Below are 24572 nucleotides of genomic sequence, written 5' to 3'. Positions count from 1 at the left end.
CTACTCCTTTAAATACACAGAAAGACTTATTGAAAGGATTTTCCCTGAAAGAAACAAAGTTGTCTTCATAAACATTTACCATGCTGAAATCAAGCCTGCAAAAAGCCCAGAAACATAGATCTGATTCATGATAAATGACTTCTGTTTCATACAAGGTGACAATTATGCAAATAGGGCACGAGGACATTCCCTGTTCTCTGTCACATAAGCATGCATTTTCTACTGAATTCTGAGACACCATGTTCACTGCAAAACAGAGAGCATGCTTTCTTTTTCAAAAGTTCTTTTGTGGAAAAGCAGCCTATTAATCTGCACTTGAAATGCAGCATTTTAGAAAAAATTGTCAAAAATCATCTCTCATTTATCTGGATAGAAAACTGACAATGTTGGTAGATTGTTGAGTAAGGCTGATAACCTTTTAGAAATCCCAGGCAAACACAAGGTTTGAACAACCTAATTGCCCACCAAGAACAAAAAAATCATTTTTATCTGGCACGTGTTTGATGCCTGTACTGATATCCTACCCAAGCCTGCAGTCCATACAAGCAGCATTGTGACTTTGTCCTTGGGGCAACAGAATGCATTTATTTAGATTCTAGCTTGTCATACAGCACAGTCTCGTGCCCCAGAATGGCTTGATTTAGTCTGTTTTCTAGCACAGCACAATAGCTGCTTTCAATAACAAAACTGTTTTCTGACATTACATTTTGTTAACTCCATTTGCGAAGAGCCAACTTGAAATGATTGCTGTGCATGGAAAGCACGCAGGGCAAACTGGGGCTGCTTGACAGCAAGCCTTCCTTTGAGAGGCTTGATGCACTCCAAATTCTGTAGTGGGTCACATTTAATCTGTAATGTGCATAGCAAATCACAAAAGCAAAAAAAATGTCATATAAAACCTGTAATGGCTTATGATGCAAGCTACAGTGTCTGCTGGTTCTCCCCACAGTTTTGAAAGCTCTTCATTTGCAGTGGGCAGTTCCTGTGACTCATTTGTTATCTTGCACCATTTTCTTTTCATACCTTTGTCTTATTCATTACATACATTAGATGGTTGCCTCGGGCATTAAAAAGTAAAACAGGGTGTTTCAATAGTTCAGCAACTCTGGATATATAGTACCTGTAAAACATACTCAATACTAGGCGGCATCACTAATCCACTGAAGCCCATTCCAAACATTTTCAGAGCAGAAAGAGATCTTTAGAAATCAAGTTAAAGCACAGATGTTTGAAAGAATCTCTCAATACCAGGAAATCTTTGAATGAAAAATAAAGAAATCACTGCTATTACCAATAAGGATCCAATGCAAAGACTCACTGACCCTTAACATATGCCAGAATACTGTACTGGCAGGAAAATATACCAGGCTTATTATGAAGATAGGAAGAAGGGATGCCTTTTTCTGCACAGAAATTACTAAGAGAGCTAGGGATTAATTTTCAAAAATTCTGGTGCTCTTCTGAGTTTAAGGCTTAAAGCTGATGCTCCAAGTTTTCTTCCTAATCTAGATTTGCTTAGTCGACTCATGAATCCTTCAGCAAGACAAGAAAACAGTTTCTAGGAAGTTGGTTTCTTTTTTGCTTCCTCTTCATAGAGACAAAGTCAGCTTGAGGTCAGCATAATTCAGGTGACTTCGTGCTCCCAGGCATAGCACTGAGACCTCTTTCTTTGTTTTAGACAGTAAATTTAACATCTGGCTTGGACTGTCATAACTAAGTCATCACTTCTTGTAGGTCCTAGCAAGGAGCAGATCCCTCTTCATCTACAAACCCAGAATTCTTGTCTGAGTCAAGCCTTGTTATCTCCCATACTGACCAGAGAATGCTGTTGTTTTACTGGTCTGGCCCAATGCAGTTCCAGCCTCACTGCTATCAGTGGCCATGCTGGCAGACTGGACACTGCCAGAACAAATATGTCATGCATATTAAACATGTGCATGCACAGACACTTACAAACGTATAACCCAAGATGCAAGAACATCTCCAGGACCCTCTCTGCTTTTATGTATGTCTTCAAAAGAAATTTAACTCCAGTTATACACCACCAACAGACCACTTTGAGAAGTTGAGAAGCACAAAGGCATTAAACAATGTAATCGAATTGCTGAGTTACCAGACAAAGCAGTACAGAGGTTGCTGCATATATTTTCACAGATAATCAAGCAGAAAAACAATTTTTAACTGCTTGGTCTAAAATTACACGAGCATAAAAGCCAAAACTACAAAAAAGGCATTCGACTCTGACCCGGTTCTGGATTTGTCAGTGCTTGGTCATGACCTGCCTGGTATTCCTCATCTGTTGACTTAATGTCATGAGTCATTTGCCATCCCCCACTGGGCATTTAAGTCACTTGTACTGCTTTCCTTGAATGTACACATAGATAAGTTTTGCCTGCAAGAAAAGGAAAAAAATGTGATAAACAGTGTACGTACTTTAAATTTTATGCAACCTAGATCAGTTACAAAACAACTTCAATCATAAAAGAAAACAGAAATAAAAAATATTCATGATACCTTTCAATTTAATCAGCTTTAAAATATCTTCTCAGATCAAATCTGTCACCCACTTTTCTGAAAGCTTTTTTCTAAAGCAGGAGAAGATAGATCTGGGTGAGCATTATTCTTCAGCAATTAGTAGGTGCAGAAAAAAAATGCACCACTTGCCTGAAAAGCAGACCTATTTCCTGTGATAACCATTTCACTTTTCCCTTTTTTGATAAGAATTTAGCTTTTTCATGAAGCCCACTGCTGTCCCACTAATGAAAAAGAAATTGAAATAGTCTTCCTGGTTACATAAATAATGAGGAAAAAAAAGGTATGGTTTAGAAAACAGCTCTATATGCACACACACATACAGGAGACTCCAGCTCTTCTGTATATGGTACATCATAGAGTTCTGTACCATTCTGTATTTTCTAATGCACTGGAAACCACTTTTCTCAATACCAAATGTCATCAACCTCCGAAATTACACTTCCTTACTTCAGTACCTTAAACCCAGGCTCTTGGCAGTGGGATATCTGCCAGCGGAGAGAAAGCAGAGTACTGCCTTACAAAAGTAAGCAAAAAGAGGAGCATGCTTTCCAGTAACTGGGCACACAGTATGACCAGATCCCACTGCCAATGAGATGCCCATTGCTTTGAGTCCAGAAGACGTCTGGGATAAAAAGGACATACACAGTTATGCTCCTACAAGTAAATGGCTGTTCCTGGGTTAAACTTTCCGCACAAGAGGAAAGGCTGCCATACTGCAATGAATATGAGCCTGCATACAAACATCAAAGCCAGCTCCAACAACTCAGAGAGGACCAGCAAATGTGACAAGATTGAGACCAGGAAGTTGAAGAGTCTGGCTACAAATCAACCCCCACACTGCCTCAGCTTCCCTGTCCATGCATCAGACAAGGAGAGAAAGGTTCTCTTTTTCAGATAGATCAGGACAGCCCATTGTGTTTGTTGTATTTACTCTGTAGAAAAAAGGTCTTCAATCAGAAGTGTTTTAATTGGACCATGTGAATGACAGGGCTAAATACCTTCACCAGTCATTTTTCAATGAATGCAGCACTTCTGATGATTAGCAGAGTGCTGCCCTAAAAATATCTGCACAGCCTTTGAGATCAGTCACTCATAACTGGGAACACCACAATGCCAGCCAGCTGGGAACCCAAAAGTGCATGTCCCCTCCTTAGCACAGTGCCCACAGCCTGAAGCTGTAAAAATAACAGAATGATTAAAATAACAAAAGACCTCTGAGATCATCAAATCCGACCTTGGACTGATCACCACCTTGTCAACTAGACCATGGCACTGAGTGCCACATCCAGTTGTTTCTTGAACACATCCAAGGATGGTGACTCCATCACCTCCCGGTGTGCAGTCTGTCCCAGTGCTTAAGAATCCTTTCTGTAAAGAAAGTCTTCCTGATGTCCAACCTGAACCTCCCCTAGTGAAGCTCAAAACCATTTCCTCTCGTCCTATTGAACTCATCCTCTAGTCACCTGGGAGAAGAGGCCAACCCCCACCTGGCTCCACCCTCCTTTCAGGCACTTGTAGAGAGAAAAAAGGTCTCCCCTGACCCTCCTTTACTCCAAGATGAACAACCCCAGCTCCCTCAGTTGCTCCCTGCCAACTTGGAGACCAGCTAGAGTTCACATTTAATTACCAGAAACTGCAAATAACCTGAAAGTTTTAATTATCATATTCCCTTTGCTAGCAATGAAAACATAGTTTATATTGCGGGGGAAAATATTTCTATATTGTTTCTTTTTTTTTATTATGACAATAACTGGCATAACATTATTGCTATATTCAACTGTTCATAATTATAAACAGACACAGATGTAGGAAGAAGATGCACAGAGCAAAAAACCATCTGTTACCTTTGGGAAAAAGGAGGTAAAATATGATTAGGTACAGATTACTTGATTTTGAATGAAGTTTATGAACCTTGTCAGAAAAGATTTTCATCTATAACAGAAGAAAAAGAGCTTTGAGCGACAGATGCACCTAAACAGATGTGTATATATATTTACATATACACACACCCATGTCTTTTACAAGACACAGTAATAGTGTAGGTGATCAGGAAAGTATTTGCAGAAAGCAATGCTGACTAGTGCCTTTGGTGGACAGGTCTATTATAGGTTATCTTGACAATCATCCTAGACTTCTAAAGCCAGGCCTGTGTCCTAAATAGCATATGTTACCAAAGAAAGACCTTTATGTCCTCCAGATATGAAAACAATGTGTAAAGAACTCATAGCAAATGGCTTTATGAATAGATCTGTAGCAGTATGGGAAATATTAAGATGTGAATTTAGTAGTTCTTTAACATACATCAGTATTTGCAAAGAAAAAATATTATTCTCCATAATCTGTATTATTTTCTACATATATTCTACACATAGAATTTTCTCTATTCTAAAGTCTCCCTAGCAGACATTAGAATTTATAGAGAAAAATTCTTTTTCCTAAAGCAAAATATTCTTCCCTACTAATCTGTTATCTGGTAAAATAATGTCTCATATCATAATCAAGGCCAGGTTGGACAGGACTACGAGTGGAAGGTGTCCCTGCCCATGGCAGGGCAGTTGGAACTGGATGATCCCTAAGGTCCCTTTCAACTCAAACCATTCTATGGTTCTGTGATCACAATGTGCTAGAGTTAGAAATGTCAAATCATTGTAGCATATATTAACCTATAATTTGTTAGAATATTAAAAAGCCAGTGTATTAAGTATGGTATTAATACATTAAGCGATAGTTGAGCAAAAACAGAGACAGTAGAGAGATAATCAATGAGTTAGGTTTGCCTTAGGCACTACTTTATTACACCCTCTTTCAAAGTGTTTTCATGTGAAGCAAAAGAACAAATAACTTACATAGTGAAAACATTTCATTTCATACCGTGAACCACTTTTGCATTCCTCCTCTAGATGTGTTGCACACAAACCAAACAGAAAATATCCCCTTTGTAAGCAGATGTGTATTTCTATTGGCCTTGCTATTTACTGTGAAGTCTGCTGTGAGGCACAGTGTTTATTTACACTCCAAAGCACTGGGAAGAACCTGAGTTTCACTGTCAGTCCCAAGGTTTCCTCCATTAGAAAAAAATTTGGGTTTAGACCAACCCATCTCCCCAGGCATAGAACAGATGTACACATTGAAAATAGAAGATACTAATAAATTAGTTTGTATTGCAGAATTAATGACTGTTGATGAACATTAGTTCTTTAAACATGTAGAAAATAATGAGCATTTTGCAAGGCAAATGAGGGATTGTTACTTGTCTCTTCCTAAATTAAAAAAAAAAAAAGTTGAATGTTATGACACTGGAATCCCAGGGGAGATGAAAAATATTTGTGCAGCTTGGAGGAGATAAAAGAAAAACAAGAATACCAATTATTTTTTGAGAGAAGTCCATGTCAAATGAGACTAAATTGTATGAAAACTTAAAGAATGAGGCAGTATATATGGCACATTGGCAAGATCTTAGGCATTCCCTCATCAGAAAAAGGGAAAAGAATAAATTAGGCACAAGTTACAAGAAAAAGAACAAAAGTACCGTGGTCGGTCAGGTGGAGACAACGTATTTGGCTGACAAGAAAGCAAATCAATGTGCAGCACAGTGCTGCTTCTCCTTTTAATCTTTTATAAACTTAACAGAGCATTTTGCAGGGAGGATAAAAGCTGCTGACCGGTGGAGCCATCCCAGCAGAGGCATTCCCTCATTCTTGGCAGTGCTTTACTGCCTTTTTTTCAGCTGGGTACCAGGGCACAGGGCCAGCAGGTGTCTGTGCCGGGACTGGGGGGTCTATGCAAGGACAGAAAGGTGTCCTGTACTTTATGTTTAAATCAGAGTTGTTGCCATTTAAGTGAGAAAGCTGTCGTGTTATTTATTGTTCACTTATGCGTTTTGCCCACATGTAAAATAAATATACCATTTATCAGGGGGATCCAGATTCAGCAGCACAGACCAGGAGATTACCTCGAGAATTACCTGAAGTGGCAAACTGCTGTTTTAAAGCCCAGCCTCTGTGTTTTCACGCTGCTTTCTCCCCAGTCTGACCACACACATCAAATTACACGGCTATCAACTGAACAATAAGCTGGCCTACTTCTTTATCCATTGGAAGGATGAAGGACCAGACAGACCATGCAAAATTTGTAGCGTCTTTCTCGTACATAACCTTGTGCAAGTGAGGTTGCCCTCCCTGTTTTTCAAACCTACTAAGCAGTTGCAAGTTAATTTATTTACTTCTGACATTATTTCAATATCACTGATCAAGCAACCTTCCAGATCCTGGCAAAGGTTAGGAAAGCCCAGCATAAAATACCTAGGAGCCAGACCTCTGTCCAAGCACAAAATGCCTCTCTAACCCGTTCATGAGGCTCTTGACATGGAGTAAAATGAAAGGACAAAGTTGCTGCCACGTCACCCATGTCTAGGATCCGCGCATGGAAGCTGTTGTACTTCTGTAGCGGGTTGAGTTCGAAACCGGGCAGAAACACCAATTAAATGTAGTGGTTTTGGTTCAAAATATTCATTACTTACTTATTTTCCTTCTGTGAGATAAGAATTAGGAGAAAAGCAAAGCAGGCACAAACCTTAAACAGCTGCAGTACAATGAAAGAGTTTTATTACTAATAGAATTAAAAGTAAAGAGAAAATAACAAAACAAAATTAAAGCAAATCCCACCCCCCCAGCACTTCTCTCCTTTTACCCAGCTCACACAAGGGATAACAGAACATGGGATGTTAGTCAGTGTTCCAGTTCTTGAAAAGTCTCTCTCTTATGCTTAAGGAAAAAAGGGTTTTCCTTCAGCTGCACGTGGTTCCCAAACTGCCACTAACAGCAGATCCGCCCGGAAACAAACAATCTGCTGTGTGTAGAACATCTCTCCCATGAAAAATCTCACAGTTCCTTCACACTGCAAAACATGGGCCATCACATGGGGTTATTCATCTTTTTAAGGATAAGTTATTTTGGCCTGCACACAAAGGCTTTCTTCGCCACAAGTCTCTAACAGCCTCTTACTAATTCTATATAGCCTGGCATAGGCATTCTTCACAATCTTCACAGGCACACGAAGATACTCCATCCCCCCATGTCCTTCAAATGGATTTAAGAGACAAACAGTTTGTGGTATTACAGTTTCTTACCACGGCATGCAAGAAGGTTTTTTAAGCTGCGCACCAGAATCGCGGCACCGCCCTCTTTTCTCCCGTCGCCATGCTCAGCTCCGTCCCATGTGACTCACTTCTCTTTCTCTCTGACTCTGAAGCTGCCATGTTGAAGAGTGTTCTTGTTCAGGCTTTACGGTAGAGAAAGCTTCGCACCCTCTGTGCTGCTGGCTGTGTAGTGTCCTCTTCAGTTCAGCACGAAGTGTGCTGGCTGCAGACAGGAGGCTCTGCCGGCTCCCGCTGGCTCCGCCGGCTCCGCATGGAGAGGAGAGGGACCCGCCTGTCCCCAGAAGCCGCGCTGGATGGGTTTAGCTGTGAGCAGTCCATGGCTGGTTTTAGCTGTCTGTGGCTCTGGGACAGTCCCCCCGCAGCGACCCAGGGAAAGGGGGAAAGGGGCAGTGGCCCCGGCCCGGCCCGACGGGGCCAGGAGGCTTGGAGCCCCCCCACCTTCCAGCAAGCGAGCTCCGACAAAAAGGGGAAGTCCCGCCTTTCCGTGCGGTTTAAATATGTAAATTGTGAGAAGCGTAATTGGTCTTAAAGACTGTCCATCAACTCAGGGTCAACCCAATACAACTTCACACTGGTATCAGCTCTGAAAGCAGATTTATGCAAAAGTAACAAAGAATAAAACACTACGCTTTCCTGAAGCTCAAAGTTGCCATAAGATATTCATTCTCCTACTAAATCCAAAACCTCACAAAATGCAGTCACTTAAACCCATGGATTCACCACAGAGGCATTTCAGCATATTGGTGACATTACATTCCTGTCCTAAAAACCTTCATCAGAAGTCAAGAGCTGACTACCGGACACCTGCAGTTGTTTGCAGCCATCTGTATCTGCTTCCCACTTCACAGGGGATCTCTGGTAGTGTTTAACTGAAATATCAAAGGTAAACATCACTGGAATGTTTTTGAGGCAATCTTTGAACAGTAAAAGAAGAAAAGAACTCACTTTCTTCAGTTACCAGTTCCAGCAGATTACAAGATGCCAGCATATGGTATAATCAGTCTGTATTTTCCTGATTTAAATCACCCAATAAAAAGCCTGAAAACAGCCACTGAGCTTTTAATTCCTCTCTTTTTTTACTGAAACAGAAGACTGCCTCATATCCCCATATACCAAGAGGTTAAAAAAAAATATTGATAGAGGTTTCTCAAAGAAATTAATGTCTTCACCTTCTTAGCTCTCTAGGAAAAGTCTGACATCAGTTATCTGCTTACCCATATCATGGTAATCACTACATGATTCTAATCAATGTAGCTTATTACTTACCATGCAGCACCACTAAGTATTTTTGTTTTATTTTTAATATTATAAATTATTCCAAGTTTAGAGCTTACTTGCTGACATTTTATAGGTTGCTCATTGAAATTTGATGCTCATTCTAACAAGGAGTTTTTCCTGCAGCTTTCTAAGGTAGTTTAGAAACAAAGACCAAGCTGCCTTTTTTTTGCTGACTGAGACCAACAATGCAAGGTCCTACAAATGAGACTGATGGGGCTTTAAAAAAACCACGGTTGCACTCAGGAAAGGGCATAAAACAGGTATCCAAATGTCCTCTTTGTTTGCAGACTGGTAGGTTAGCGCCAACTTCTGAGCTTAAAATCACAGGAGAGAACTGAAACTTGTAAGCAGCAAGAGAGCAATGAGTAATTGCAATTAATTGTGAGAAGAGCAAAGCAGGCACTGCAGTCCCTGCAGGCATCGGGAATGGAGGCAGAATTCAGCATGAGCTCCAGCCATGGAGCACAGAGACCAAAGCAAACACACACAAAGCAGCACACGTGAAGGTCACCAGATAACAGTCTGAATGATTAAATACTGCTAGAGCCCTTCCCAGCACCACCCCCAAGCAGCCTTGTCGTGCCACCATTTGTAGGTTTACTTGTGATGGTACGGCTGTCTATTTCTTTAAATTTTGACACCAGCTACCTTCCCCACTGGATCAAGTCTCTCAGATGTGAGACCACTGATGCTCTTCAAGACACAGCAATAAACATGTACATAGAAGAGTAACTCATGTTCCCCAGGGGCCGAGCTGACTCCACCACCTCCTCACACACCTCACTTTTGAAGTGTGTAATAGAAACACACACTGCTTTTGCCTCTTTCCTCAAGCAAACCTGGCACCACTCCAACGAGCATGTAGTGAAACCTTGCATGCACTGCCTCTGCTCCCATGCTGGCATGTATTTCTCCCTGCTGAAATCACTTCTCCCAGCACTGGCACTTTAGGATGGCAGTGCAGTGATCTTGCTCTTTGTGCAGCTGCTATAAGGCTGGTGTTTACACAAGGACTGCAGAACTGAGATTAGGCAGTCTAGTGCTGGTCTATGAAATTATGATGCATGAAGTGATTTCCCTAATTTGTTATTTGGGATAATAATTAGTTCTATTATGTATTACATTATATTTAACAACAACATACTTGTGAATTTATATACACACACCTTTACTGTGTTATAGTATTTTAATAAATACTTTATTCTATAATTCATAGCTCCTAATAATTAGAACCACAGATGTAGAATCTACATTTACAAAAATACTGTTAATGTTAGAATTCTTTCCACACTTGTATCATTTTTGAAGGAAAAAAAAATGCAGGATTCTTTGGGGAGTGGGAGTTACTTGTTCATTTGGAAGGTAGAATTGAAGGGAATCAAATTGATTCACAAAGTGACAAAATATAAAACCAAGCAAAAGCATTTGCTGAGGTGTTTCTCCTATTATCCCCACTGTTCTTCTGTTTCCTTGTGAATGAAGCAACTTCATAGTCTGAAAATGCTGAATTTACAATATTCTAAAGCTTTAAATTATGAACTCAGTATTTTATCCCGAACCATACTGCACTGCGAAGGTGAAATGAATATTAAAAAAAGCCTTGTCAATAGTTTTCGGTTTGATTTTCTTCTTTCCCTACTAGAAATCAAGGTTAAGATTTCAGGGTTGCTTTGAGAAATATTTTTTTTCTTTAGCAATCCAGTTCAATTTCCTTCAAATTCATTTAGAGTTACCAAAACTTTTTAAAAATTCTTATTTTAACATTTCATTTTAAGAAAAATCCTAAATATCTAGTTTAGGTATTTAGAACATCAACTGCCTTTCAGAAATAAGAATACTCATAATTTGGCTAACTCATTCTGACGTTTGAAGCCTTTCAACAGGAAAAGAGGACACAGCCTCAAGCCACACCAGGTTGGACGTCAGGAAGAAGTTTTTCTCTCAAAGAGTTGTCAAGCATTAGAATGGGCTGCCCAGGGAGGTAGTAGAGTCACTACCCCTGGAAGTGCTCAAGAAACGACTGGATGTGACACTCAGTGGGTACGATCTAGTTGACAAGCCAGTCAACTAGTGTTCAGTCAGAGGCTGGACTCAAGGTCTTTTCCAACTTTAATAATTCTATGATTCTGTGACCCAAATAAAGCAAATGCATTAGAGGAAGAGTGAAGTGAATTATAGGCAGCCATAAGACATCTTCTTGGCATGCTCTACCCAGAAAAAGCAAAACACTGCACAAATGTATCCAATGGCATACAAACACACAATATTGCACTCTAAACATTACTTAAATTATTATTACTACCCATGAGATAAGAATTAACAGGTTAGAGAACTGAAAAACTGAAGCTGACTTAATGGGCAGCTAGGCAACATTTTTTCTTCTTGTTTAGAAACAAAGGCTTGATTTACGACACAGCAGTCATGCTTTGCTCTGCAGACCAAATGATTCATTTCCTCACAAACCTTTCTGGTGCAGTCAGTATTGTATCACCAGTGTGCCACATGTAGGCTCTAGCCATGCAGATCTAGTCACAGCTCTACAGTATAAAAATACTTAGAATTTATGGAACGTATCTTTCTTTATATAGAAAACAAATATTAAATTATGCTAATTATTATAGCTCTCCAACTAAAGCAGGGTCAAACTTAAGGACAACACCTTCTAAAAGCTACGTAACATGAAAAGACAACAGTGATACTAATGTGGGGAACTTGCATTAGTAGCTTACATGTGGTAAAAGTAATGAATGAAAATTTGTAAATGCTACACGATAATCATAATCAGCAGCAGGGTCCATAGTACCATCTGTAAAGAACTGATTGCGTATACATAACAGAGAGTCATTGCTTGGGCTTTTGTGGATTTACTGCTGGACACCCGTGACTCTGTCGCACATTACAGAGTACTGCTCTTCAAAATAAAGCTTTGCGTGAACAAATGCACACAACAAATTTGACATGCAGTTTAGTTGTGTGCCTGGGCAAAACTGAGTGAGTCTGGTCCCTGGGAGAAACGGGATCAGACACCTGTGGTCAGCTGTGCCCATGCCCCAGATGGGTAGCAATACAAAAGAGTATAAATCTCAGAGAGTCAAAGGTTCCCAAAGTTCAAAAGTGGTCAGTGAGACAGACTGGACATGGGGCCAAATACCTTGAAGGGAAGGGTTAATACTACAGAGCACACTGGAGACAAGGAGGATGTTTCTGCTCGAGATTCCCATGGGCCCTCTTCTCGAGCATGTCCAGGTCCCCCTGGATGGCATCCCATCCTTCAGGTGTGCCAATGGCACCACTCAGCTTGGTGTTGTCTGCAAATTTGCTGAGACTGCATTCAATCCTATTGTCTATCCTATCATTAAAGAACATAATAAATAGCGGGGGTTCCAATATGGACCACTGAGGGTCACCACTGGTCACCAATATCCATCAGGACTCTGGATGCAATGGTCCAACACGTTCCTTATTCATCTAGCACTCCCTCCATCAAACCCATCTCTTCCCAGTCTAAATGTTGAGGGATCATGTCAAAGGCTTTACAGAAGTCCAGATATGTAAACAAGCCCTTCAAAAAAAAAAAAAAACCAAACTTTTGACTCCAGTAGCAAAGGTAGTAGGAGACCAGAGGAACGACTGACTGGCTCAAAACAGCCAGGTGGGAAGTGTTGAGGGGACAGGGTGAGTTCTGTGTACGTGGAACGATGCGCTGCTCCACACCCCGACCCCACTGAGCCCTAGTCAGCCTCTGGTCTGGCCAAAAATGGCAGCCTGACCTCATGGCCTGTGGTGAGCCGTAAAATGGTGCCAGCCTGGCCCAGGAAACACTAAAGCACAGTCCCGGGGAAGGGTCCAGCAGACCAGAGCAGGAAAAAGGACAGCAACACATGTGCTGAGTTGGCACACTCCATTGGATCCTACGGTGGTGATATACTTCTCTCTCTCTCTCTCTTCTCAAAATATATTGTAAATCAGACTAAAAAATTCCAGTCAATACCTTAGTAAGTACCTTGTGTCTGGATAAGTTATAGTTCACCAAGTTAAAGTTTGCTAAGTGTGTGAAGTGCCTTACTTTGTCTGGATGTTGTTTTAAATTTTGCCAAGTACTTTATTCTACCTGAAAGTTCTAAAATTTGCAAGTAAAAATTTGTTGTCAAACTCCCTGAGAATTTTGTTCTTTCTGCCATGTATTGCCCAGAGTGAATCAAACTACCTTCCGCTAAACCTGCCGAGTGGGCCAGGGCATTACAAAGGTGATTTCTCAAACCAGACAAGCCACAATTTCTAAATAAGCACACTGCAAATAGAATGAGGAAAATGCAGTCTAGCAGCTAATGCCACTGTCACAGTTCTGTTTGGCAAACAGAAGCATTCGGCATCTTGTCAGAGTCACAAATGGGACTTCAGCTTCTCTTTCACTCTGACAATGTAGAACAGTCCCACAAAAACACCTGGGCTGAGAAAGAATTACTTCAGTGACCCTTCTGGCTTACAGCCAGCCCATCTGCCTCTTACTGATGCAGCCTCTGTCTGGAAAGGCTCCTGAAGAGTGCCAGGAATGGGGAACTTTGGGCATTGGGAATGTATCCTTTAACTGCTGGAAAGGGTGTTCCAGCAGGCAGGTGCATGAGGAGTTGTAACCTTGGGCCAAATGCAGCCTTCACTTCACATCTGAAGTAACCATTGTGTGCTACAAAGCTTACCTACATTGGTGTTTTCCGGGCCTCCTGTCTGAGGAAACACAATAACCCGAAGCACACAGTTTGTCAGATATCAGGTGTTGGTATCAGGCTACCAGATCCCAGTAACTCGTGACAGTGTTCAGCAGGCTGTGTGGGTGCCTGAAAGATTAATCTACTTGCCAGAAAAAACACAGCAGGGCTCCTTAGTACAACCCACCCTTGCGCTGTCAACAGGGGATGTTGGAACAGGGTGGCTGGGAAGAACATCAAAACCCACATATATGAGCTGAGGGTGTCTGTCCTTCCTCCAAACATGAGCAGCAGATGAAGCAATGACTGCCAAAGCTTCAAGGCTGAGAGCAGTATGGCACTGTTCATCATCATAGCCCCCAGATGGGCCAGCACAGACTACTGCAAAATACCTACCAAGCTTGGAACAGGATCTGGAAAGGACAAAAAAGTCAGCTTACTTTTATTTTTTTTATCAACTTACAACTCTGACAGCTCTGTGAAGTCCTGGCACTTCCTTTCTTTCACTTGCAAACTTGTCAATCTCCAAAACAACAACAAACAAAGAACCCCCAAAAAACAAAATAAATTGAAAAATGCTTCTTTTACATCTTTTATTTTGCTCACCCACCTAAGACCAGTATGGTACAGAATAGTCTCCACATCCCCAGGATGGATCTCTGTTACCTGATTGGAGTAACGGGTGGTCATTCCCCACTTGAAAAGACCAAGAAATCATTTATGATGGGTCTCCTAAAGCATGAATGCCAAGATCAAATCGTGGGCTCTCAGCTAAGATTTAGAAGACAGTATAATCTTGAGAGGAAAGACTGTGTCATTTTCTTCCAGCTTTTAGTTACTTCTGTCCCACAGTCTCCAACATAACTTTCCCAGTCATTGATTTCACCTCCCTTGGCTCTTTGTTGACTTCTTCGTCAATCCCAGTTTGAAGCAGTCAAGGCTTCTGGTATACTGGTATATCTCTGCCAGCAACCCAACTTCCCAGCTACCAGCTCACTCTGTATCCTACTCTTCATAAGTCCCGGTCACCTGTCCCAAAGTCTTAGCTACCCTTCACATTCACCATGTCCCATGTTCAAGTGCTATCCTACTAGCCCAGAGCATGTACCCATGCTCTCCAAACCTGCTCTTCCCTATGTCAGCTGGATCTCGGGCTCTTCCAAGGATCCCATGGTGCTTTCCTCCCTCACACTTTCTGCCCAAGCACCAGCAGAGGAATCGCTATGAAAGGAGAGAGGAGTGGATGTCAGAGTTGATCCAAATCAAGAGATCACAGTGAAAGCTCTGAACTGCTCTGCCCACATGCTCTGCTCACTTTGGAGACATCACATACAGGCTGCCACACACAGCACTGATAACGGAACAAGGTACAATCTGATCAGCACCAAGTGCATAGATGTTGAAGATTCAGGAGACTAGAAGAGACCTCGAAGAGTAATCCATTCCACCACACTGCTCCAGAAAGAATTCAACTATATTTATGCCATTCCTGATTAATATTCAAACAACATTTAGTGATGCTAAAATCATGAAAATCCAAATTCAGTAATCTATTCCATTGCTTCAACCTTATTAGTGCTGAACCCACAACATGTCATCTGGTTGGGCACAGGCATGAAGAACGTTGCTTCACAAGAGCTTTGTGACATTAGAAAGGTATCATGTCTTGTTCACCATGACACTCTTCATTCTTTGAGCTGAAACAATTCCAGACATTTCAACATTCATTCATAAGCCATATATTCTAAATCTTTTAATTATTTTCATTCCTCTCCTCTGGATACTCTCCAGTTCGTACACATTTTTGTTGAAGTGTGCAGCCTACCCGTACATGGTGTCACAGTTGAGAAGGACTTCTCATGTCTTTCATGCTGTTGTCCTATCTTATGTATCAACATAAAATATTTGTTTTTACTGCAGCAGCAACTTGAGTAATCTACCATGAAAGAATTACCGCCCCATCCCTTCCTTATACAGTTGATATCTACAACACCTTTGTCTTGTTGAAAACCTTAATTTTAATTCTGTTTCCAGCATACTCACAGTCCTGCTCCAATTGCTATTGCAGATGTAGCAAGTACCACTGAGGTCACTGTTAAAAATACTCTGTAGCACTGGGTGTTGAATAAACATATAATCTCTCATCTTATTTGCTAAAGTTTTCACACGTGAGTGTATGAAAACAACAATATTCTGTAGACTTAAGACAGAAAATTTGGGCAGATTTTCATGAAGACAGTTAAAATGAAGATCAGACAAAGGACACTGCCTTAGCAGGATCTGGAGCCTAGCTGAAAAAACAGAACAGTACCATGTATCTGAACTATCTTGGGATTTTTAACAAGGCAAAACAACTAGTCTAATTCTCAACTAATTAATTACTTAAAATAAAATTTAACATGAGTCATAAATACATGTGATGAACTACAGACCACATGGCTAAAATTTGCCAAAATTATAAGCAACAGAAAAGAAGTTCTACAACATGGAAGGCAGTTTGATTTTGTTGGCAGATGAATCTGCTCAACCCAACTATCTCAAGTATGTGCCAGCAGATACCCAAAGATAAACAGATTTGCAGGGCTTTCTATCATTATTTTTCCCATCTAGCCCAAACTGTTCCACAGATCACTGTAATTGTACCTTTTTCTTTTTTTTTTTTCTGTGCTGAAGAGTTTCAAAAGCGGCTTTCTTAAAAGCCACAGAGAAAGACAGCATGTTACTTTGAAGAAAATCAACTTTCTTTGAAGAGCAACATAAAAGTCAGAATTTTGTATGGTTCATTTCACTTCAACTCTTTTCATCACACTCCCTCCACATTTCAACTTAACAGTAAACATAATCTTTAACGTGCAGCATCCTCCTACAGAAGCCTCACCACAAATCACAGACCGAGCTGCTTTATGAAGCTGCCCAAGTCTGACAGCTGACTTTCAAAACATGCTGAGTAATGAAAGAGATGGTCAAGCATGCCAGCAAAATGGACGGTAGTTTGCACTCCCAAACACTAAAGTGAGGAAAGTTTTTACTTATTTGGGTCATTTTCCTAGTGTTTTTCTTAATGCAATAATGGAGAAGAAAATAAACCTTTCACATGTGTTATCATTAAAACGAAAAGGCATTTCAAAACACTGTTGGAATGTGAATTAATTGAACTAAAATCATCTGCATATGAGAGTATTTTCTTAAATGGCCTTGTTAGAGGCATGAAACTTTTACTCCTGTGATTTGGTACACAGCATACATATACAAAGAAGAAACTGAACTGTATTTAAAAATGTATTAATGTACTTTACACATTTGTAGTGGCATGTGAATCAGCTTCACTCAATGTGTGGCAAAACAGCACTATAAGCCACTTACCCAGGATGACATGCAGCAAGATCTCTACATTTTTCTTCCCACCAAACTTAATTACCAAATCACTGTGATCTGGCCCATGTGATGCACTGGTCTTGAACAGCATTAATTAAAAATTATTTGTTACAAGTCAATTTTATTTCTTTGTAAGGCTTCACCAGTATAAGTGAAAATGCTGAATGTGAAGCAAGGATAAATGCTGCATGCCTCTGACAAAATATATTTCAGCTCTTAAAGAAAGAAGTTGCATAATATGCAGTGCAGAGAATCAAAAGGAGTGAAAATCCCTTCAGGAAATGATGGGAAACAATAACCGTAAGATCTGCACAGCAAATGATTGTTTCCTAAAGGCAGAACTCATGGAGTCTCCATGGAAACAAACACACTTTTTATCCATCACTAACTGATTTAAATAACAGATAAAAAATAAAATTTGGCCCCTCCAGTGGAAGCACTAATGTGATTAAAATTAACCCCACAACTTTAGGTTGCCTTCTATCATACTACTCAACACCAATTAATTCTATTTTAAAGTGCACTTTATACAACTTTATTACATCTTGTTCAAATACATTGGCTCAATGACAACGTGCAGGTGTTTAGAGCATCTCAACATTTAGAGCATCTCAACATTTACATCATGCTGATGGCAGCTATTATGCAACAACATTGCCCTGAGTCTTTTGATTCCGAAGAAATTGACTGTACTTTTCTAACATGCCAATAGTAGGCTTATGCATTTTTGCCATGGTACTCTTATTTGGGCCTTTATGGAATAAAGATTGCATTGATTTTGTGGGAGGGAAAAAAATCCCTCTAAACTATCAGAGTCAGCAATTTTAAAATATGAATAATTCAGAATATTAAAAAAAAGGCTTGTGAGGACAAAAAGTCAAAACATAGTCATTCAAGCTTACACTGTCTATTTAAAAATTCTGTTTATGTTAGATTTCATTCTAAAACAACAACCAAATATATTCATATTCATAAATTCATCATCACATTTCATTCAACACTTATTATGCCATGTGTTTTTTATTTTAAAAGAGCTTATATGACACATCTGTAGTAGAAATATTGAAATAACTCTAAACTACATTACTCCCAGACAAATCCATTTTCAGTGATTGAGATACCTGGCAAAACACTATTCAGGGTGACTAAGAGCCAAAGCAGAAGAAACTGCTTATTTTTATTGCTGTGCTCAGAAGTGTGAAAGCAAAATGGCTGCTTTTTAGTATCTGTATTTAAAGTGAAATATTATTGCCAAAAAATATTTTTTAATAGTTAATAAATTTCATTAGCGTTTTAAGGACCTGTATGTTAAAAAAAACCAAAAACATTTTACCCAGTGCCTTTCCAGTTCACAAATGCTTGCTACCTGTGCAACCTCACAAAAACCAGACCAAAATAAGACCTATAAGGAACAAACTTTGGGGGGAAAAAAAAAAAAGAAAAGAAAAAGTCAATGTTTTAGCACGACCGAGCAAGTCATTCATACTTCAGACCGTGTTTGCTACCAGTGCACTTCTAAAAATTCTGTTATACAGTATATAGGAAAAAAATAATATTTGCTCCTAAGTGTGAAGCAATTCTCTCTAAAATGCAGGGTTGCCCAAGTGGATATTTGAAAACAGCCCTTAATTTTAGAACAGGATATGCTAAGATAAATTTTCCTATTGGAGAAAAATAGACCCAACACCAACCAGCAGCAACCTCTTTGCTATGTGCCATGTTTACCAATAAATATTTCCAAGGTAATTCTTGTAATTATCCAACTGGAATACAAATAAATATACAAATCGCTTTCATATAAAATTTTGAAATGCTTCAAAGTGTTCAATTCAAGCTAATTGTTGGAATGAAATCTTCAAACACAACCTCTAATCTGGTAAACTGATAGCAGCCAAGGAAGAGTTGAATTTGTCTATTTGATGAATTCCTGACCTGGATTCAAACCACCCAAAGTAAGGAATACGCAGAACTGCTAACTACTGCAGTATCAATGGCTTTGTTAAAGAAACTCATGATAACATTTACACCCATTGATTAATGTTTTGGTATAGTTACAAGACTTAATTGTCTATGCAAGGTGCAATTAGATTTATTTCAGTGATGGGAATTTCTTGAGCATGCATTACTAAATACCAAATAAAATTCAGTTCTGGCTCTAATTTATCATCTTTAATCTGTTAAAACATGTTACTGCTATCAGCTAGCTTAAATAACCCGGAGTCTAAGAAGAGAGCTCTTTTCACACAATACCGTTTAAGGTATGTACAGAAAATCTGTTTGGGAGTGTAACAAACTGTATTATCTATGTATCTATTATCGACAGAATATCTATTATTAGGCCTGTGGTTGCAAATTACTCTTCCCTTTCTCCGTGGTCCCATCCCCCCAACAGCAGATCATTTTCAGTGCCATTATTGTCAGGCATATTAAATTTTCAGGATGCACAGTTGTGGTTTCCAGGTCTCTATTTACCCCTTGAACTGTGCTTTTAACTGGGCATTTTTACACTTAAAATGACAGAGGCATGATAACGTTTTACATACTACAGCTACGGAGAACCGATTTGTAACTGACTAGTGGCAATACCAGCACCACTAATTAAAAATCCCCAAACCGTCATTCATTAAAAATCACTCCATGACATAGAAAAGATGCTCGTTACAACCATTTCTGTCGCTGAAAGAGCCGCTTTCTAAGTGAGGAGATGGCGCAAGACAACGGTTTCCCACGTGAAATGGTATTACCTCTGGCTTACCTGCTCCAGCTGGTGGGGAAGGGTAAGGCAGAGGGACGCGGCCGCGCTGCCCGCCCGGCGCCGAGCGCAGCCGGCTCCTTACGGTAGCGCGGCGGCACTTGTGACAAATGCCTTACGGGAGCTCGAACAAAGCGACGCTGCTCTGGAGAAGCATCGCAGGGAACAAAGTCATCTCTTTGACAGCTCCTGCTTTTTTTTCAGCGAAGCTGAAACAATACAGGACTCCCCGGGAAAACGCTAACAAAGGGGAAGCAGAAGGAATCGGAGAGAACCAGCCCAGCCATTGAATTCCGCGGCAGCAGTGAAGTGACACCTTCTGAAAATCACCCGCACGCCCCCTTACACCTTCCACCGAACAAAGGCAGCCCAACAGCGGCAGGGAACTACTTACGGGGGGGGTTTCTGGCCGTCCTCCCGGCGCAGCCTCCTGCCCCTGGGCTGCTCGCCGCTGGCGTTGCCGAGCCAAAGGGCACATGTAGCACAGACCGGGCAGCACAAAGCGGCAGGGACACCCCCGCACGGCCCCGCACGGCGACCGCTCCCGGAGCGGCGAGGCCGGGATGCGGAGCCCCGCGGGCGGCTGCGGAGCTCCGGTCTGCGGCGAGGCTCCCTCCCGCCACCGGCACCGCAGCGGCCCTCGCGCGGGGAGAAGGGGTGGGGCGCAGGGTCCTACCTGTGCTCCCTCTCCCTGCTGCCAGAAGGAAGCGCCGGTGGCTGCTGCGGGAGCGGTGCCGCCCCGCCCGTCGGATGCCGCCCCCGCGGCGGCCGCCCCATGGCAGCGCGGCCGCCGCCGCTCACGGGCGCCCCGCAGCGCCGCGCCCCGGCCGCGCCCGCATCCCTGCCCGCAACCCTGCCCTCGCCCCGCGGCGAGCAGCGTTCGGCTCGTGGTGTCGGCAAGGAAGGGGTAAAGCTGGGTTTATCCGCGTTCACCGGCACCCAGCACTGCTGCACTGCCCGACGAGGAGAGGTCCGCAGCTCCAGATGCACCGCGCTCTGAACCCCCTTTTGTCCTCTTCTCACAGAAAGACCGAAGTCTGAACCCAGCGCCTGGCCCATGCTGTAGATAGGCAAATACTTACCCCTAATTTACTAAAAAATGGAGGAACTACAAGAAACAAAAAATAAATCAACTGTCCGCCAACACAGAAGCACAGAAATCAGCCTCCCCTCTTTCTCATAGCCTTAAATCCGGTATTTGTATCAGATGCTCTGCGGCCCCACTCTTCCAGTTCAGCTATCTACTGCAAGATTTTACCAGTGCTGGACACCTGTTTCCTGAGTTTCCCAGGGACAACATGGTAAAAGCAGATGCTGCACCTAGTCTCATCCAGACTCTTCCACTTTTGGAACCAAAGTTGATCACACAATCCATGATCCTCCACCACTGACAAGGATGTGTTTTGTCAGCCAGCTCCCCAGATTCAGACAGGCCCTGGAGAAAAAGGTCTTGCAGCTTTAGATTTTGTCTGCTCCTTAATTTTTTGGCCCAGTCAGAAGTGGTCCTTCTGATATTCTTAAAAGGAAATGGGTCTGTAATACCCATGCTGGGTTGGCCCAAATTGCTATCTCAAACACCTTTTTTTTGGTCTCTGACTGTGCCTGATACCAGAGGTTTTAAAAGAAGAATGTAAGTTTAGGTGGGCATTTACTGATATTCTTCCACTCCTTAGTGAGCCGTAGCTCGGTGATTCCTGCATCAAAGTGATATTCGTGTAAAAAACTAGTGTATGACTTTGAAATAAACACTCATTGCTAGAAATCACTTTTTCACCCACAGTCTTCTGGAGATGACTAGTCAAACAAGCCCTGGAAGGCGCAGTCCATTCCCTGTTCAGTCCCATCACAACTGAAGCCACAGTCTACAGGGCACAGATAACTCAGAAGTTTAAGCTCATGCACCAGATCTATTTAGGTGACTGTTAAGTACATTGACTGCTACCTTTACGTTAGGTATTGCATATATTTATATGACCCAGGTCCACTAGGTGGCACAAAGACGCCATGTAAAAGCCAGGAGCAAGCCGGGAGTGCCTTTCCTCTCATTCAACATCTTTATGTATTTATGCAAAGCAAATGGGTACAGACAAAGATCACAGACACAGCTATAGTCCATCAACCCACACATGTCTTTCCAAATAAAAACAAGTTCAGATGTCAATGTTCTCCTTTGGACTAGAAATCTCCCCGAAGAGCAATATCTGCTCCTGCAGACCTGGACTGACTCACAGCTGAGCAACCATGCTGAAACTAATTTCTGTGTTTGCAGTCATGAAAATACAGGCATCTCTGCTCAGGAGTATTTAAACTGAGAAGAAGCTACTGATGTTCTCATTTCCCCCCCTTTCCTTCATTTGCTGTCATGCCATTCTAGTTAAATTCCTGCACCATCAACCTTGAAATGGTAAAGGACAAAGCACTGAAAACACTGGTGGGGCAGCTCTGCTTGGATGATGTTGAGCTCGCAGCACACAAAGGAGGGAGAGGCTAATAGCATGATAAATTCCAAAACTCACCTGATGTCTAACATAGATATAACTAATATCAAGACAAAACAACAGCAATTATTTTTATAGATGGAATTTTTAAAATGTCAAAGATCATAATAGAGATAATAAGGGTCAATTTCACCGCAGCTGGATAAGCACTTGCCTGATCACACCACTGTGTGGAATTGTAGGAAAGTTTCCCAGAGCCCCAGGATTTTTGCGCCTCTGAAGACTGCCTAGTCCAACAAACCCTTGCTCAAAACAGGGTCACCTACAGCAGGCTGTCCAGGACTGTCCCCCAGTGGGTTTTGAATACCTCTGTGGAGACTCCACAACCCCTCTGGGCAGCCTGTTGCACTGTTTGATCACCCTCATGAAAAAAAAATTAAAATCTTATGTTTAAATTGAATTCCCTGTATTTCAATTTGTGCTCATTGTCTTGTACCTTCCCTGGATACAACTGAGAGGAGACTGCCTCAGACGTTTTACTCCCACCCACTTTTACTCCCACTCCCACCCACAGTTATCCATGGAGATGTTCTCCCGTCGAGCCTTCTCTTCTCAAGGCTCAACACCCCCAGCTTGCTCTGACTGTCCTCATGTGAGAGATGCTCCGATCCCTTAATCATCTTTGGGCTCTCTGCTGCACTTTCCAAGAACATGCATGTCCATGTTGTCTTGGGAGCCTTATGGAAGACACTGTATGCTGGGGAGTTGGTTACCTTGGGCAAGCCATGTCTGCAGCCCATACGTAGGCAGGGGCTGCCACTGTGCAGGCAATCTGCTGGAAGCCCAGCTGGAGCTCTGCTGCTGCGCTGTGGCAGAGATAACCCTGCAGCCTGACAGGAGATGGATGGGTTGGTTCTCTGCCTCTCTGGCTAAAGCCCTGAGGTAACACAGCAGCCCCTGACACCACCAGCATTTCAGCTATTGCTGATCAGCTCTTGCACGGCATCAAGGCTTTCTCTCCCCCACAGCATTTACACTGCAGGATGAATGGTAAGACCTTAGGTGCAGGAATTAATATTCCTGCAGCTACTATGATCTTTGTGGGACCTGTGAAGGGTCAGAGGATGAAATGAAACTGGAAGATCTTTTTATATAAAGCTGTAAGACTAGGGTACCAAAACCACACACCACTGGTTTCTTACACTGTTAGCAAAGAAGTGTAAAGTTCTCTCCCAAGGAATGATTTAAACCAACCCAAAATCTGCAGGTTTCATTTAGGAATAACAGCATTGGCCTAGGTCAGGCTGCCACACATACATCAATTTCTGTATAAAATATTTTAAATCGGAAGACTGAATCCCTAATCTTAGCCTTTTTTTAAAAATTAGCATCACACAGGAACGTCAGTGTTTCTCAGATTGAGGGTGACAAAAAAAGAACAAATTGCGGTTTCCAACTGAACCCTAGAATTGCTTATTTATATTTAGGTTAATAATCTAAATTTTAGGGACATAATGTAAAATGCAAAACACCCAAAACCAACTAATTCTAAGAATTTCTCAGAAACACATTATGATGTTTAATTGAGCAATTCAGTTCTAATACACTGAAAACACCTGTCCTTTTTATTATCTCTAGATTCCCCTGCTTCTGACGATAGACTTCCACTGTTTTGTAGAAGAACAGTCCCAACGATTATTGCTTCTCCTTTATTATTTCTCTAAAGCTATTTTTCCCCCCTCCCCAACTGCAGATAATAAAACAAGACAACTTGAGTATATGGAGTTTTATCACAATTTCATGTCTAGCACACTCCCCCTGCAACTCACCCCAGCTGAGGACTACACCCCAGCAGCCAAGGGTGCTTTTGATCTTCCAGAAGGTGAGAACAGCAGGGAAGCCTCTTGGAGCAGAGTCCAGGCGAGCCACATTAACATCTCGCTCACATAAGGCTCATTTCATACATGGCATGTGCAGTAGTCCACAGATTTAAATCTCCCACAAATTCGTGCTTGTTTTCTACTTCATGAATTGAATGTTTAAAACTTACGTTCGTTTTACTCTAGTTGCTTATAAAAATGTATATAAAATAATAGTAACAAGAAAGCACACTGACAGCTATACTACAGTCTGAATACTAGTAATGTTTTAATACTAGAAACCTGCACAGGCTTTGGTCACTCAAATGATACCAATTTTATTACAACACCTGTGTTCAATGAGCTGCTAGTTCTTCATAGTTGATATATCCATGTAGGAATTGCTATTAGTTTGTTAGGGTTTTAATTGTAATATCAAAATATGCATTTTTCAGTAAGATGAAATACACT

The 24572-nt window shown here is 41.5% G+C and overlaps 1 protein-coding gene across 4 annotated transcripts in view; it reads right to left on the bottom strand.

Annotated features, from left to right (window-relative positions):
* The window catches only part of CRACD (capping protein inhibiting regulator of actin dynamics), a 132241-nt gene extending 111665 nt beyond the window's left edge, over window positions 1–20576 (bottom strand). Inside the window, exons 1-2 of one of the 4 annotated variants that reach the window (XM_032108284.1) lie at window positions 20199–20450; window positions 9585–9586 (exon numbers count right to left, since the gene is read on the bottom strand). The gene's annotated coding sequence lies outside the window, so the exon portion shown is untranslated. Of the gene's footprint in view, window positions 1–9584; window positions 9587–19807; window positions 19908–20198; window positions 20451–20480 lie in introns of those variants that run through there. The other 3 variants (XM_032108282.1, XM_032108283.1, XM_032108286.1) reach the window with 3 other exon arrangements.
* Between the last annotated feature and the right edge of the window lie 3996 nt (window positions 20577–24572).

Source organism: Corvus moneduloides, chromosome 5 (genome assembly GCF_009650955.1).
Source record: "Corvus moneduloides isolate bCorMon1 chromosome 5, bCorMon1.pri, whole genome shotgun sequence".
Classification (NCBI taxonomy): domain Eukaryota; kingdom Metazoa; phylum Chordata; class Aves; order Passeriformes; family Corvidae; genus Corvus; species Corvus moneduloides.
Note: the sequence above shows the minus strand (reverse complement) of the source record. Positions and strands in the feature narration are given on the sequence as shown.